Consider the following 17,823-nt stretch of genomic DNA (forward strand, 5'->3'; position numbering starts at 1 on the left):
GTTTTTGGTTGTTTAGTTTCTTCTTCTTTGGGTCGATTCTCACATTTATTTGCAGTGAAATTTGATCCCCGCCACTGAAGGATTGGGGATTGAATAGAGAGACATCAAGGATGGGAAATATTTATATCGTCTGTATTTGGTTTTTATTTCTCTGTTACCTTCTGCCTTTTTCTCTTGGTTTTGTCTCTCTCGGTGCCGGGTGACTATTTGATTTGATGCATTTGTCCGAAACTGATGCCTTTTCCCCATCTCGGGGCGGTCAGACCCGCTCTGTCTGTCTGTTGCTGCTGATGATCATTAATGGGAACAGGCCGCGAGTTAAACATTTACCTGCAAACCGGAAAAAGACAAATGAAAAGAAAGACGTGTTTCTCCGGCCCAGGGGTAAAGTTACAATGGATGTTATTCAATAAACTGTCCCCGTGAATTTGTCTGTGGACCTGTTTGTAAAGCTTGGATTTAAAAGTTACAAAAACCCGATATAAATAAAGTAAATTACAAGAATCGAATCCGTGATCATGATATTACGGTAAACTCGATGCAAATGAACTAACCGGCGGTCCGAAAGGCACATTCGGCTGTTTAATTAATTTTTGTTCCTGTACGCTGGTTGGTCGCGGTTTCTGTACATGGACCCCTAAATCTCTCTGCTCCTCCACAGTTCCTAGTTTCTCACCATTTAGAAAATACACTGATTGATCTTAGATTTAAAGTGGATGACCTCGCTCTCCCCCACATTGAACTCTATTTGCCGCAGTTTTACCCACTCACTTAATTTATCAATTCCCACTTTTCAACTTCCTGCTTCTATCTACATTATTTATTCCGCCACCAGAAGGCTGCGTGTTCAAATCACGGGGTAACAGTTGCTTTTCGAGCTGATCGGATTCTGGATCGTTCCGGAATGAATGTTTTAGCTGCTTTTTCACAATAAACAGAACCTTGTTCTAAAGTCTGCTTCCCTCGTTCCCAAATGTCAGGAAGGCGTCTCATTCTGCCCTCGACTTTTGATCTTGAACTGCGGATGAAACTTTTGCAAAGAGAGATACGAATCCCCAAATCGCTCCACCTGAATCTCAAACGCTTTTTGAAGAATTTCAGTGCAAACAATCAGGACTTTAAAGGCACCTCAATGACCTGCACTTTCTTTGAATGAGTTTTGTTCGCCTTTGCAATCGACGGTGAAATCGCTCTCAGTTTTCGTCTTAATGAACCAGAGTGTGACCGCCTTGTGTCTGTCAGCGTGGAACTGGCGAGATTGGGTTCAGCACGGATCGTTTTCAACTTTTGAAATCTCACCAAGCACCAGAGAAAATAAACGTGGAATCAAACTGTTCCTGTCAGTGATGAATTGAAGTGAATATCGCTCCAAGCAGATCAGGACAACTCGCAGTGCAGCCGCACAGGAGTTCCAAATCCACCCTCTCGCCACTCGGCAATCGCATGAACTAAACTTTACTCTGTCCCAGTGTCACCGCGCTGAAATCGACTCTCCCACGAGGGGACCGAGTCTTCCACCATACAGGTGTTTAATGGCAAGGTGAGTTTAATGTTCAGAAATAATACAGCACAGATTTTCACACCTTTATTTTGGAAAATTAAGCTGATGGTGGAGAGATGTTATTTTGATCGCTGCAACCTGAGTTTTTAGTTGGTTGAAATAATGGTTCAATAGGCATCCCCCTGTGTCTATGTGGTGTAATTTGTTAGCGCGTTCAGCTGTTAACCAAAATGTTGGTGGTTCGAGCCCACCCAGGGACGTTAGGGCAACTTTTACCTTAAGATTCATTGTCTTGCTTTTTCTGGTTTCGAATATTTGTTTTGGCTGCTTTGAAAGTGCATGGTTTATATGGCCAGCTGAGCACGGCCGATATTCCACCATTTAATCTGTGATTGGATTCACGGAAATCAGAATTCTGCTTGACAGACAAGGTCCGAAGGTTGCAGGAGAGCCGCTTCACTCTGACATGGACATTTTGCAGTGAGTGACACCAGACTGTTTCCACAATGAATGTCACTCCCTTTATTTTGGAAATATAACATTGTATTCACATTCCGAAGGGTTTCAGTTCATTACCTTTCAATACTGTGGCAGATGGAATTCAATGTGGGAAAGTGTGAGGCCAGCCACTTTGGACCGAGGAAAGGTCGATCAGAGTTTTTTTTTATAAATGGTGAGAAGCTGGGAACTGTAAATGAGCAGAAATATTTGGGGGCCCAAATCAGGAAAATCTAGTTCACGGGTACAAAAAACTTGAAAAGGTTTATGGAACACAAAGGGGTGAAAGTTATGTTGCAGCTGTACAGAGTTCTGAATAAAACCCATTTAGTGGACTCTTTTCCGCTCTGGGCACTGCACCTCACGGAGGAGAGATTGGCCTTGAAATGGGAATAACCCAGATTCACCATAAACAAACTGATCGTTGAGAGATGTTGTCTTGGTCGCTGTAACCTAAATTTTTAGCTCGTTAAATCAGTTGTTCAATTATGGAGCTGCAGCGCAATCGGTTAGTGCGTTCGGTTAGAAAACGGGAAAGTTGATGGTTTTGAGCCCACCCAGGGACGATAGGGAAATGTTTTACTTTAAGATTCATGGTCTCGCGTGTCCTGGTTTCTCATGTGTGTTTTGGCTGCAAAAAAAAGTGCACGGTTGAGATGGCCAGCTGAGGACGGCCGATCTTCCACCATTTAATCTGTGATTGGATTCACGGAAATCAGAATTCTGCTTGACAGACAAGGTCTGAAGGTTGCAGGAGATCCGCTTCACTCTGACATGGATATTTCTGCAGTGAGCGACACCAGACTGTTTCCACAATGAATGTCACTCCCTTTATTTTGGAAACGCTAATTGTATTCACATTCCGAAGGGTTTCAGTTATTTTTGGAAGAGATCATCAAAGGATCCTGCAGCACTGCCTCGGATAATAACAACAGTTCTAAGCCGCATTTCAGTCGGGGCAACAAATCATTACATCCATTTATCTGCACCCTTAAATCCAAGCATCTGCACCCTTATACCGGAGTATCTGCACCCTTATACCGGAGTATCTGCATCCTGATACCGGAGTATCTGCATCCTTATACCGGAGTATCTGCATCCTTATACCGGAGTATCTGCACCCTTATACCGGAGCATCTGCATCCTTATACCGGAGTATCTGCATCCTTATACCGGAGTATCTGCATCCTTATACCGGAGTATCTGCACCCTTATACCGGAGTTTCTGCACCTTTACACAGGAGCATCTGCACCTTTATACCGGAGTACCTGCACACTTACAGCGGAGTATCTGCACCCTTATACCGGAGTATCTGCATCCTTATACCGGAGTTTCTGCACCCTTATACCGGAGCATCTGCACCTTTACACAGGAGCATCTGCACCTTTATACCGGAGTACTTGCACACTTACAGCGGAGTATCTGCACCTTTACATCGGAGTATCTGCACCTTTACACCGGAGTATCTGCATCCTTATACCGGAGTATCTGCACCCTTACACAGGAGCATCTGCACCCTTACACCGGAGGATCTGCACCCTTATACCGGTTAATTCAGTAACCGTCCCCAATCACCTTTAACAGCATCTGGAACCCTAAACAAAACCCAACACAGAAGAAATGACCTTTAGAACTTTTCACTCATGTTCGGACACATTTTTATTTACTGTACTTTAAGGGAGATTTGGGGAAAGTGGGCGCTGATACTCAGAAACTCTCCCTCGCGTGTCGCTACTTGGTGCTAATTTTTCAGCGGGCTCGTTGGTCTACGGGGACTGATTCTCGCTTCGGGTTTGCTGATTGAAATATGCGAGAGATCCCGGACGAGCCCTCATTTTCCCCACGCCTTTTGATGTTGACCTGCTGTTAAAACTAGCGATTTCGGTGCTCGAAAGTAAAATTTTGTAGCAAAACCGCAACAAGATCAATAATGTTCGTCAAGGAAGGGAAATAATCCCCCACACTTCATCTTACACAAGTGGCTCCACTCCCCCCGAATTTATAATGCTTAATCCACTCTGAGCTGGATTGGTGAAACACTCTCAAGAAGGAGGCTCATCATCTGCTCAACACAAAAGTCAATCTCCTGGACTTCTAGCTCTGTCAGACTGCATGTTCCCTCAGACAGGTTTCCAACTGGACACAAGCATCCGGCTGCCGTGTGAGCATTGGTGCTTGAGGGTAGAATTCTTGCTTGTAGTAATTCTATTGCTGTAATAGTAGCGCCAGAAGATCGCAAGATGGAAAGTATCGTGGCTGAGCGTTCTAACGCGCTGGTTTAAAGCTCATGCTAAATCCCATAATTTGCAGATGGATCAAAATCATAGTTTGTGGCTCCAATTCCGCAGTCTACCTCCTGTAAAATAATAACACAAAACATCTCATCTGCTATTGCAAAAGCGGAGTCCGGAGGAACCACATGGCAATACAAATAAGTAGATGCATTTTGGAACAAACCAATTGTACCTTCAACTGCGGTCAAAATGTTCACAAGGCAAAAGATTGGTTGATCAAAGTGAGACTCGACTAACAACCTCGGTATTTCCCGACCCTGTTCTGTCAGATAAGGACCGCGCACTGACCGATTGCGCCGCTGGAGCCCGGTCACTCTGATCACCTGTCCCACTCTGCTGGAAAGAATCTTAAGGTGAGAGGCCCGAACCTGTGGAAACGTGTCCTGTCCCCGTGATGAAAATAATATTTGCACTTTCACTTTCAGCTTCTTTCACATCATCTGCTCCATCGCACGACAATCGGGTTTTCTGTGAACAGGTCAAAATGAACATTGCCAGAAATTCTAACAGCAGTGGGATTCAAACCCACGCCTCCATAGAAATTTGATGGAACACCTTAGACCGCGAGGCCGCGCTATCATAATGTCAGAGTAACGTTCAAAGAGCTGTTCAATGCTCAAATAAATGAACTGAAGCTAATTGACCGCATTTACCCCGTGCTGGGGTTGTTCTCCTCAGAGCAGAGAACGTGAAGAGGTGATTTGATCGAAGTGTTCAAAGTCATGAAGGGTTGAGATAAAGTTAATAAAGAGAAGCTGTTCCCATTGGCGGAAGGGTCGAGAACCAGAGGACACAGATTTAAGGTGATCGGTAAAAGAACCAAAGGCGACGTGAGGAAATGCTTTTTTTTACCCGGCGAGTATTTATAACCCGCAATGCGCTGCCTGAAAGGGTGGTGGAAGCAGATTCAATCGTGGCTTTCAAAAAGGAATTTGATAAATAGTTGAGGGGAAAAATTGCAGGGTTACGGAGAAGGAGCGGGAGAATGGGACTAATTGGATTGCTCTTACAATGAGCCGGCACGGGCAGGATGGGCCGAATAGCCTCCTTCTGTGCTGTTGTCATTTTATAATTCATATTCTATATAAATTTCTCTATCTCTCCCTGTCTCGGTCTCTTGTGTTGTCCCCTGATGGACTTCTCAGGCTTCCTTGAACGGCAATGCCTGATCGAAGCTGCAACACCAGCAGAGAAGGTTAAAGAAAGATTGAGACGGTAGGAAAAGTACAGGTGCAACCGAGCTGCTGCAGCCAATGTCTCCACATTAATGTCTCTTCGCTCACACAGTGAAACAAAGCACCAATTTGATTAAAGTATGCTTATGGTAGAGTGTATATTAACACCATGCCGAGACAGACGGCAATCAAATCATAGAATCATACAATCATTGAAATTTACGCCACAGAAGGAGGCCGTTCTGCCCATCATGTCTGTGCCGTCCGAAAAAAAACAGGCATCGAGCCTCATCCCACATTCCAACGTTTCCTCCGTCGTCTTTTCGGTTCTGGCTCTTCAAATGCATATTCAAGTTCTTTTTAGATGCGATGAGGGTTTCTGCCTCTACCACCCTCTCAGGCAGTGAAATTCCAGACCCCCACCTCCCTCTGGGTGAAAAAATTCTCCTGCGCTCCCCTCCAATCCTTCTACCAATTAAATTAAACCTATGCCCCCTGATTATTGAGCTCTCTGCTGAGGGAAGTAGGTCCGTCCTATCCAATCTATCTCGGCCGGTCATTATTTTATACGCCTCAATTAAATCTCTCCTCAGCCTGCTCGGTTCCAAAGAAAACCACCCCAGCCTATCCAATCTATCCTCATAACTAAAATTCTCCAGCCCTGGAAACATCGTGGTAAATCTCCTCTGTACCTTCTCCAGTGCAATCACATTTTTCCTGTAGTTTGGTGACCAGAAATGTACACAGTACTCTAGCTGTGACCTAACTAGTGTTTTATACAGGTCTAGCATAACCTCCCTGCTCTCATATTCTATGCCTCGCCTAATTAAGGAATGTATCCTGTATGCCTTCTCAACCACCTTACCTACTTTTCCTCTTACCTTCAGGGATCTATGGACATGCGCTCCAAGGTCCCTCTGTTCATCCACATCTCTCACTATCCTCCCAAGTAATGTAGTTTCAGAGCAATTAATTCTGAAACGTCTTACTTGATAATTCAAGTCGTACACTCGAAACAAATTTGGTAAAAGGAAACTAATATTGGTGATTGGAAATAGTTAGTGTACAACATGAAATTGCTGTACACCGGAATAGAAAAAGAGATTGGCTGGACAGAAGAGGACTGAAAGGATGGCCGATCGGCTCTGGGAAGTAGCGAACCATTACACTGGCTGCACGATTCGATCAACAGCGGCTTGTTGGTCTCGGGGTCTGACTCTTGCTTCGTTGATAGCATTGATGAATAGTCAAAAGGTCTTGGGCTCCAATCGCGGACGAGCCCTGCTGTCTCCCCATATTTAGTGAAAAGTCATCAATTGGTTTATGACAGCTTTTCCATGTCGTTGTTGGTAGAATTGAATTATATCGAGAGGATGTTTGATGCTCCAGAGGACAGAGTGCGGAAGTTGCCAAGGTGCAACACACGTGAAGGAAATAAAATGTCTCAAGATGATGAGGAGATTGATGCTGAATGTGAATTTCCCCACGTTCAGGCGGTCTCATTGATATTAAATGACGGGATAGAGAGCGATTTATCGAAGTTTGGCGATGACACCAAGATGGGCAGCATTGTAAGCAGTGCAGATGGAAGCACAAAATTACAGAGATACATTAATATAATAAATGAACGGACAAAACTGTGGCAATTGGATTTCAATTCAGGCAAGTGTGAGGTCATCCACTTTGGACCGAAAAAGGATCGATCAGAATACGATCTAAATGATGAAAAGTTCGAAACCCCTGTGGAGCTCCAAATGGACTTAGGAATCCATGTATATAGATCATTAAAATGTCATGGACAGGTACAGAAAATAATCAAAGAGGCTAATGGAACGCTGGTCTTTATATCTAGAGGACTAGAATACAAGTGGATCGACATTATGCTATCACTACACAAGGCTCTGATTAGACCAGCGCTGGAGTACTGTGTTCAGTTCTGGGCACCGCACCTAAGAAAGAATATATTGGCCGTGGAAGGAGTGCACTGTAGATTTACTGGAATGATACCTTGACGCTAACCGCTAAATTACGAGGAGAGATTACACAAATTAGGGTTGTATTCCCTGGAATGTAGTGGATTAAGAGCTGATTTGATCGAAATGTTCAAGATATTAATGGGAACTGATAGGGTAGATAGAGAGAAACTATTTCCGTTCGTTGGGGTGTCTCGGACTCCGGGAAATAGACTGAACATTAGATTCAGGACTTTCAGGAGCAAAGTTAGGAAATACTTCGACAAGCAAAGGATTGTTGAAGTTTGGAACTCTCTTCCACAAACGACAGTTGTTGCGAGCTCAGTTGTTAATTTCAAACCCGTGATTTATAGATTTTTATTAACCAAAGTTATTAAGGGAGATGGGGCTAAGGCGGGTAAATGGAGTTAGGTCACAGATCAGCCGTGATCTCATTGAATTGCGGAACAGGCTCGAAGGGCTAAATGGCCCACTCCTGTTCCTAAGTTTCTCATTGGTGCAGAATGCAAAGTGACCATGTATTGGCCGGGAATTCAACCCAGGTCTCCCGCGTGGCAGGTGAGAACTCCACCCCTGAACAACCAATGCTCGGATGGGGAGTAGCAGCATGTGTCCATTTGGAAACCAGTCTGAACGAACATGCCGTTTACAGCTGGGATGGCTGAGTGGTTAAACCGTTGGTCTCAAAATTCCAATCGGTTTTCAACGTCGGTTTGAAGTCTGCTCGCAGAGCTACTGTTTAAAGATCTCTTCAATGATCAAATCGATTAATTGGAGTTAATTGACAGCATTTCCCTCTCTCCCAGAATGAGAGATATTTCACCGTGGCAGCTGCTTTTAATTGGGAGTCCAATCTTCCCATGCTGGATTTGAAGACCCAAGAAGGAATCTCTCCCAATCCGTAACTTAATTTCTGCTCTTTTGCAAAACCTGACATTTATAATCTTTATTTTCTTTGCATTCATCTCTCTATCTCTCCCTGTCTCTGTCTCTTGCCTCTCCGTGTTTTCCCTCATGGACGTTTCAGGCTTCCTTGAACAGCGAAGTCTGATCTAACCTGCAACAGACATCTCGCCTCTTCCCACTTTCTCGCTTTTGGGCCGGACTCTTGGAGGTTACGGCTCTTCAATTGCATATTCAAGTGATTTTTAAATGCGATGAGGGTTTCTGCCTCTCCCACCCTTTCAGGCAGTGAGTTCCAGACCCCCACCACCCTCTGAGTGAAAAAAAAATCTCCTCCGCTCCTCTCTAATCCTTCTACCAATTGCCTTAAATCTGTGCCCCCCTGATTATTGATCTATCTGCTAACCGAAATTGGTCCTTCCGATCCACTCTATCTGGGCCCGTCATAATTTTATATACCTCAATTAAATCTCCCCTCAGCCTCCTCGGTTCCAAAGAAAACAACTCCAGCCTATCCAGTCTATTCTCATAACTAAAATTCCCCAGTACTGGCAACATCGTCGTAAATCTCCTCTGTACTCTCTCCAGTGCTATCACATCCTTCCTGTAATGCGGTGACCAGAACTGTACGCAATACTCTAGCTGTGGCCTAACTAGAGTTTTATACAGTTCTAGCATACCCTCCCTGCTTTTACATTCTATGCCGCGGCTAACAAAGTACAGGTTCCTGTATGACTTCTTAACCACCTTATCTACCTGTCCTGCTATTTTCAGGGATCTGTGGACATGAAATCCAAAGGTCCCTCTGTTGATCAACTCCTCCCAGTATCCTCCCAAGCAATGTAGTTTCAGAGCCACTAATTCTGAAACGTCTTACTTGATAATTCAAGTCGTAGAGTCGAAACCAATTTGGTAAAGGGAGATTAATATTGCTGATTGGAAATAGTCAGTGTACAATTTGATATTGCTGTTCACCGGAATAGAAAACGAGATTGAATGGACAGAAGAGGTCTGAAAGGATGGCCGATCGGCAGTGGGAGGTAGCGAACTTTCACACTGGCTGCCGAAGTTAAATCGCAGCGGCTCGTTGGTCTAGGGGTATGATTCTCGCTTAGGGGATTTCATTGAATAATATGCGAGAGGTCCCGGGTTCAACTCCCGGACGAGCCCTGGGGGGCGTAGCTTTGCTTTTATTGGCTTCGACGTATTTTTGGTGTTGGTGTTGGTCGAAATGAATTATATCCAGAGCACGTTTCAGCTCCAAAGGACTGAGTGCTGAATCTTCCAAAGCGCAACACACGGGAAGTAAATAAAATGTCTCAAGATGACGTGGAGATTGAAGCTGAATGTGAATTTACCCCAGTTCAGACGGTCTCATTGATATCAGATGACGGGATAGAGAGCCACATATCCAAGTTTGCTGATGGCACCATGATGGGCAGCATTGTGAGCAGTGTCGATGGAAGCATAACATTACAGATAGATATTAATATAATAAATGAATGGGAAAAACTGGCAAATGGATTTCAATTTAGGCAAGCGTGAGGTCATCCACTTTGGACCTAAAAAGTGTAGATCAGAATACTTTCTAAATGGTGAAAAGCTCGAAACTGTGGAGTTCCAAAGGGACTTCGGGATCCATGTACATAGATCATTATACTGACATGGAGTGGTTAGGCCTCAGCTGGAGTATATTGTACAGTTCTGGGCACCACACGTTAGGAAGGATGAAAAGTCATTGAAGAGGATTCAGAGCAGGTTGACCTGGATGATTCCATGGATGAGGGAATTCAGTTATGTCGAAAGATTGGTGAAGCTGGGATTATTCTCTTTACAGCAGAGAAGGTTAAGGGGAGACCTAATAGAGGTATTCAAAATAATGAGGGGTTTGAAAGTACAAATAGGGAGAAAATGTTTCCTCTGGCAAGTGGGTCGGTAACCAGAGGTCATAGATTTAAAATATTTGCAAAAGTACTCGAGGGGAATTGAGGAGAATTTATTTCACACAGAGTGACTGTTAAGATCTGGAACGCACTTCCTGAAAGGTGGTTGGATGCAGATTCCATTGGATCATTCAAAAGGCAATTGGACATGTACTTGAAGAGGACCAATTTGCAGGGATAAATAAGGCCTGTCGGTCTAATTGGACAGGTCTTCGAAAGAGCCAGCACAGGTACCACGGCCGAATGGTCTCCTTCTGTGCTGTTAGATTCTCTGATTCTATGATTACCTTCTGAATCATTGCAATTGATGCTATTCAGTGATGAGGAACCAAGAAAATTATAACCGTGATATTCGGTTTCTCCATTCCCTTATGAATATCGCAGATTATAATGTCCAGGCGGGGGTGGGACTGAATGGGGGATAGAGTGCGGAGATTGGAATGGAAGCCCAGCAGAATGAACTTGGTCTCATCAGTTTTTGTTATTTTTCCGACCATGCCCGAAGCAGGCGGTGAACCTTCTTCTAGAGAGAGGATCGTCATTTCAGTTCAGAAGGAAAATATATCGAGAAAATCGGGTGACACAGGCACGGAATGATCCGGGACTGACAGCACATCCCTTTTAAACCGACACAGACACGGAATGATCCGGGACTGACAGCACATCCCTGTTAAACAGACGCAGGCACGGAATGATCCGGGACTGACAGCACATCCCTTTTAAACAGACGCAGGCACGGAATGACCCGGGACATCAATCATAATTATGGTACACAAGTTCCTCTTACGTTGACTATAAGATTTTCTGTTTTTCCCAGGACACCACTGCAGACTTTGATACTTCGCGGCCTCACAATCCCAACACCTCGTGGAAGGAACTGTTGCTGATTTCAACAAACAATGCAAAAACCTCCCTCTGCCGCAACGAGAAGGATGGGACTTAAAAGCAGAACTTCTGGAAAAACTGAGCGAAAGAAACCAGATTTCAAAGCAGTAACAACAAGCATGGGTTTCGAACCCAAGCTTGCAGAGCACAATGGATTAGTAATCCATCGCCTTTACCTCTCGGCCACCTCGTCACATCTCCAAAATGCCGAATGTCCTTTAATTCAAATTGAAAATACTGCCGATTTTGGAAATCGGAAAAAAAAACAGAAAATGCTGGAAATCCTCAGAAGATCAGGCAGAATACGTGGTAAGAGAAACAGAGTTAACGTTTCAGGTCGATGACCTTTGGTCAGAGCTGGGTCAGAGCTTTTATTTTCTTCTTTCTCAATGTAAAGCCCTGGACTCTGAGGAGAAGGAAGTCTGACCGCACAATATGACCTTCCCATGTACCCAAATCGAGAATGTTGAAAATGTCCAGTCAGCTGCTGTAACTCAACTTCGGTGGAAGAACAGCTTTTGCCATTGGATGCAGCGATGTTCGAAGAACCAAAGTCTGTAATGGCGAGTGTGGGGAATTGCCAGGATACCAAGCAGAACGATTCACTCGATATTTTGGCGGAGAGTTCGTTGATGAATTTCAGGTGGAACAGCAACATGTTGAAATCCAGTCGGTGTGTGAAAGAAAGCGAGTGTTGGTGGAAGGGGCTGGGAGTTCAGCAGTGTGGGACCGTGTGCCGAACCACAGCAGTTAAATCCGATTCCCAATTAGTGAACCGATCCAAAAGGTACAGGAGGAGATGGAGATAACCGGAGCGTGACGTAAATCGGCCTGCTGATGTACAGTCCCTGATAATAAATCCTAGTGTGATGCAAGGAAGAAATTCATAATTATGGTACATATCTTTTATCTTCTGCTGGCCATAAGAGATATTCGGTTTACCAGGGCGCCATTGTGCACTTTGGTTGAAACTTCACCGAGATCACACCTTACACTCCCAACACCTCCGTGCAAGAAACAGTTTGGGTGGCAATCAAGACTTTGTTGATTTGATCAAATAGGTGTAAGTCAGCAATGCGAAAAAGTACTTATTAGGAAAGAAGGATTTTTGGTGAAGAGGCCAAAATGAACAACGCTACAAATTCTGGCGACGGTGGGATTCGAACCAACATACCTGTAAAACACACAGCATAAAACCAGCCCTTTCGGCGTCTCAGCTCCCATTCGGCAACTTATTCAATTATGATGAAAACGGTCAGAGAGCTGAAACATTCCCTCTGGTTCTTTCTCCACAGGAGCTGCCTGACCTGCTGAGTGTTTTCAGCATTTTCTGTTTTTATTTTTGTGATTTCACAATGGCTGTTTTCCTGAAAACTCCCAATTTGACCCAAGGACAAAGCTCACACTTCACTTTCCCCACGCGCTTTAAAGTTTGCCGTTTCCAAACAAAATCCCCTCCGCGCCGGGCTTTCAAAGGGCCTTTCGCTCACGGCCAACCTCCTGTAATCGACAGCTTTTCACCACTGCCGCTCTTTTCATTTCTCCTCATTCCTTTTCAATCGGACATTTCCACAGACCTATTAAGATCAAGCGGAATATTTCCGACCTGACTGCACCGCCCAGATTGCCAAAAGTGCACCTTTCAGCCGTGATTCGCAGCTATGTCGCGCCGCCCGTCTCTCCCGCACATCAACTACTCGGGGAAAAGCGCCAACGACCATGGAAACAAAACCCAGTTCTTCAGTTAACATCCCCCGTGTCACAAGATACCCCATAGAAATTTCACGGTAAAGTCTACCGCTGTCCTTCCGAATGCCAGTCCTGCTTTCTCAGTGCTTGTTTCTGGAACAGTCTCGCAGATTGAAATGTATCGATTGGTTTTAAGGCACAAATGAACATTGGTGCGAACGGGACATGTGCCCCTGAGGAACAGCGGTCGATGTACAGCAAACTTAAAGGCGTAAGAATGTGAGAGTGAATGTTAGAGTAGGTAAGGCCGCAGTAAAGTCTCAGTGAAATGGATCATGATTGTGGAAGGAAGAAAAAGCGGGAAGAAGCGGCGGGTCTGAATTTTGGATCATCCAGAGACACATGAGAGTGCTCGGATGTGAAAGAGTAAGCGGGCTTTCACCATCCACAAAACATCTTTCTTTCATGTGGTAAATATTGATTTCTTGCAGCGTTCTATTAGCCTGTGTCGCGGAGAGTAAACCAAGCGGTACCGTGACCCGGATTTGCACCGTGGTTGTGGCGCCAATAATGTAGATAACTGACCTCATATAACCTGCCCCGTCCTCTTCAATACCGCGAACGGCACTGATTGAGATTCACGGGGAGTGATCTTGTCGATTATTTTTTGTTGGCCCCCAATTACTAACAGATCTCACACTGTAATAGGATGAATTTTAAAGATGCGAGTATCTGCGCCCTTCCAAACCTCCACTCTCATTCAGTCTGTACTTCCTTTCACTGCTCTCCTCCCGTTTACATTGCTGTATTTTGAACTGTATCTCCCGTCCAGCAGCCGATCTGCCCGTTCCGTTTCATCTCACCATTTCAACACCTAACACAAAAAGGTTAAAGTGCACATGGGTGCGTCATTCGAATATGAGGATTGAGATCACATGCGCAACGACGGTGTCTATTACTGATCTTTATTGATTATCTCTGGATCGGTCCCTTCCTTTAATCCTGTGCAGTAACAGTGATATAAATTTGTGGATTTGAGGGTTGAGCCAAACCAAGTCAGTTCCCCAGTCCCCAGGAGAAATTCTATAATTCCTGGACAATTTGTATTAAGCAGAATTTAGCAGCAAAAGGTATTATTAATGGGAGCAGTGGGGATGAGATTCATCAACATCCTGCGCCCTGTAAAACAGAGCGGCGGGCAGATGAGGATTAAATTAAATCCTAATTCACTGAATCCAAACAAGGTTTCAAGAAGTGAATCTGTCAGGAGTGGGATTCCTGATCCTGTGTGTGAGCTGCACCTGGGGAATTCTACCAGTGAGACAGGAACGTCCGCACGGTAGCGGCTGCATGTGTCCATTTGGAAACCTGTCGGAAAGAACATAAAGTCTCACAAATCTCCTCTGAATACCCTGCGCATTCTGATTTACAGCCGTGCATTAGAGGCGCTCGCAGCTGCCGTGTCCGAGCGGTTCAGGCGTGAGATATAAAACCCAACGGGGTGTTCCGGTGAAAGTTCACGGCGCTATTGTTTAAAGTTTTGTTCAATGCTCAAATAAATATGAACTGGAGATAACGGGCCGCCTTTCCTTCCCTCAGAGAGATTCTCCACCGCGGCAGAGCCTTTTAATTGGGAGCCCAATGGTCTCTTGCAAAATTTCAAGATGCGTGACGGAAACGTCACAATATTCCACAATTTGGGTACGGATAGACTGGAGAAGCTGGGGTTGTTCTCCTTACAGCAGAGAAGGTTGAGTGGAGATTTGATAGAAGTTTTCAAAATCATGACATGTTTAGATAAAGTAAATAAAGAGAAACTGTTCCGATTGGCGGAAGAGTCGAGAATCAGAGGACACAGATTTACGGTGGTTGACAAAAGAACCAAAGGCGATATGAGGAAAACGATTGTTACTTAGCGAGTAGTTATAATCTGGAATGCGCTTCCAGAAAGGGGGATGGAAGCAGATTCCATCGTGGCTTTCAAAAATATTTGAAGGGAAAATATTTGCGGGTCTGCGGGGAAAGAACGGGGGAATGGGACGAACTGGATTGTCCTTACAAAGAGATGGCACAGGCTCGATGGGCCAAATGGCCTCCTTCTGTGCTAAAACGATTCTATGATTTTATCTCTCCCAAGCTCCATCATAAATTCTGCTCACTTGATATTTAGGTTATTTTTTCTATACTTTTATCTCCATGTCTCTGTCTCTCTCTGTGTTTTCCCCTGATGGACTCCTCCGGCTTCCTTGAACGGCTCAGGCTGATCGAACCAGCGACAGCAGCAGAGAAGGGTAAAGATAGAAAGACTGAGACGGTAGGAAAAGTAAAGGACCAATCCAGAAGATGAATTCGTAACTAATGTCTACACATTCATGACTCTTCGTCCTCACAGTGAAAACATCAGTAATTTTATCCCAGTATAAGAAGAAAGTCTTGAATTTATAAAGCGCTTTTCACGACCACAAGACGTCTGAAGTGTAGTCACTGTGATACTTGTGGGAGAGCGGATAATCTGCGGATGACGAGACAGACAACAATGTAGCTTTAGAGCAATTAATTCTGCAAAGTCTCACTTGATAATACAAGTCGTACGTAAATAAACGAATGTGGTAAAGAGAGGCTAATATTGTTGATATGAAATATTTAGAATAGAACTGGACATTCCTCTACATCGGAATAGAAAACGTGATTGGATGGACAGAATGATGGCCGATCGGCTGTGGGTGGCACCCCTTTATTATTAGTGGCTTGTTGATCTTGGGGTATGATTCTCGACTTGGGTATTTGCTGATTGACATGTGAGAGAACGCGAACGAGCCCTGCGGTGTTACCATTTTTAGTGTAAAATCACTAATTGGCTTCTCACGTCTTGTCAGCGGTGTAGTCGGCAGGATTGACTTAATCTCAGTGCATGGAGGACAGAATGCAGAGGTTCTGACCACAACACACATGGAGAAAGGAAAATGTCTCACGATGGTGTTCAGATTGAAGCTGAATGTAAATGTATCCCAATTCACGTGACCTCATGAATGGAGAATGAAAATGCTGCTCCATTGGGCGGTAAAGGAACGCGAACATCCCGCTTGGAAGGCGAGAATTTTACCCCAGAAACAGCAATGCCCGCACAGGTGTTGGCTGCATGAGTCCAGCTGGAAACCCGTCTGCAAGAACATACAGTCTCATAGATCTCCTGTGATAACCTTCCGCATTCTGATTTATCGTTTGCAGCTGCGATGACCCAATGATTGAGGCGTTGGACTCGCAAAGTGATTTTCCCACCCAGCCTCGACGCAACACATGTGGAGAAAGGAAAATATTTCAGAACGGTGAGCAGATTGAAGCTGAGTGCAAATAGATCCCAATTCACACGATCTTATGAATGGAGAATGATAATAATCCTGAATTGAGCGGGAATCGAAGCCCGACCTCACCACGTTGCAGACGAGGATTCACTCACTGAAACAGCAATGCCCGCACGTTATCAAGCTCCAAGTGTCGAGTTGGAAACCTGTCGGAGAGAACATTGGATCACAGATCGCTTGTGATAAACCTACGCATTCTGATTTACAGCCGTGCAGCATAAATAACTGTGGCTGCGATGGCCGAGTGGTTAAGGCGTTGGACTTAAAATTCGAATGGGATTTTCCTGCATAGGTTCGAATCCTGCTGACAGCACTATTGCTAAAAGTTATGTTCACTGCTCAAATAAATGTGAACTGGAGTTGACGAACCGCATTCCCTCTCTCAGAGAGACTCTCCAGCGCGGCTCATGCTTTTAATTCGGAGCCCAATGGTCTCTTGCAAAATTGCAAGACGCGTGAAGGAATCTCTCCCAAGCTCCATCTTAAATTCTGCCCGTTCGCAGAACTTGACATTGATCCTATTTCTTCCTATACTTTGATCCCACCTTGTCTCTGTCTCTGACTCTCTGTGTTTTTCCCTCATGGACTTCTCAGGCTTCGTTGAACGGCCACGGATGATCGAACCTGGAACACCGGCAGTGAAGGGTAAAGATGGAAAGACTGAGACGGGGGGGAGAAGCAAAGGTGCAACCCAGCTGATGAATTCGGAACTAATGTCCACACATTTATGTCTCTTCACCCTCACAGTGAAACATCAGCAATTTGAGTCCAGTCCACTTATGGTAGAGTGGATAATATGCAGATGTTGAGACAGACACCAATCGAACCGTTGCCGTGGTGATGAAAGCTCCAAATCCTAAACACTAGACCACAAGGTAACGCTGAAAATTCTTTGCTGTGAACAAGCAGACCAACGCGGCCTTTCCCACTCGCCCCTTTGTAATTCAGGTCATTTTCGTGTCAGACAAGCTGCTCGCACAAAATGGCATTTTCTGTTCGAACGACTATCGGGACAGAAGGTGATGTTCAGGCAATGACAGCACCAAGTGCAAGTAGGCATGGACATGGAATGGAAAGTGAGGGAAAATACTCCCACAAGCTGCTGATGGACATGTTTCCATTTCCAAAATTCACGCATCGAATCAATGCAGCTCCTGGGAAAACTCCAAGGCAACGCAGGTCTATCGGGCATCGTTTGAAGCAACTGGCAGTTTAAAGTGTCATCTCCTGCTGCTCCTGTGGGGAGTGAGGGAGAGACACTGTCGGTATCTGCCGACAGTTTGATTTTGTACAAAACTGTACAGAGAAAGAGCAAATATACCAGGGCTGTGAGATATTCTATATTATTCATATTTGACCAGAGGAATATCCGCAGTCAGAAGCTGAAAAGAAGGGAGAGATAAGAGGCCTGAGAATAAACACAGAGCTGAATGAAACAAAAATAAATGTAATCAGTTCCATAGTGTCCGGTGCTCAATCCTGGGAGCTCCCCGATGGACTGGTGGTTAAAATTCAGTGCTCCCATCACCGCGTGGTTCCATTCCCAGTCAGAGAATTAAATTTAACAAGAGTTATGAACTTAATAAATAATTACATGAA

General features: G+C 44.7%; 2 non-coding genes across 2 annotated transcripts; both read left to right on the forward strand.

Annotated features, from left to right (window-relative positions):
- The first annotated feature begins 9,426 nt into the window (after positions 1-9,426).
- Positions 9,427-9,515, forward strand: trnap-agg (transfer RNA proline (anticodon AGG)). The gene is given in 2 exon segments: positions 9,427-9,462; positions 9,480-9,515. It is a non-coding gene; the product is annotated as a tRNA-Pro (tRNA).
- A 6,939-nt stretch (positions 9,516-16,454) lies between these two features.
- On the forward strand, positions 16,455-16,537 carry trnal-uaa (transfer RNA leucine (anticodon UAA)). The gene has a single exon. It is a non-coding gene; the product is annotated as a tRNA-Leu (tRNA).
- The last annotated feature ends 1,286 nt before the right edge of the window (positions 16,538-17,823 follow it).

Source organism: Heptranchias perlo, unplaced genomic scaffold, assembly GCF_035084215.1.
Source record: "Heptranchias perlo isolate sHepPer1 unplaced genomic scaffold, sHepPer1.hap1 HAP1_SCAFFOLD_240, whole genome shotgun sequence".
Lineage (NCBI taxonomy): Eukaryota > Metazoa > Chordata > Chondrichthyes > Hexanchiformes > Hexanchidae > Heptranchias > Heptranchias perlo.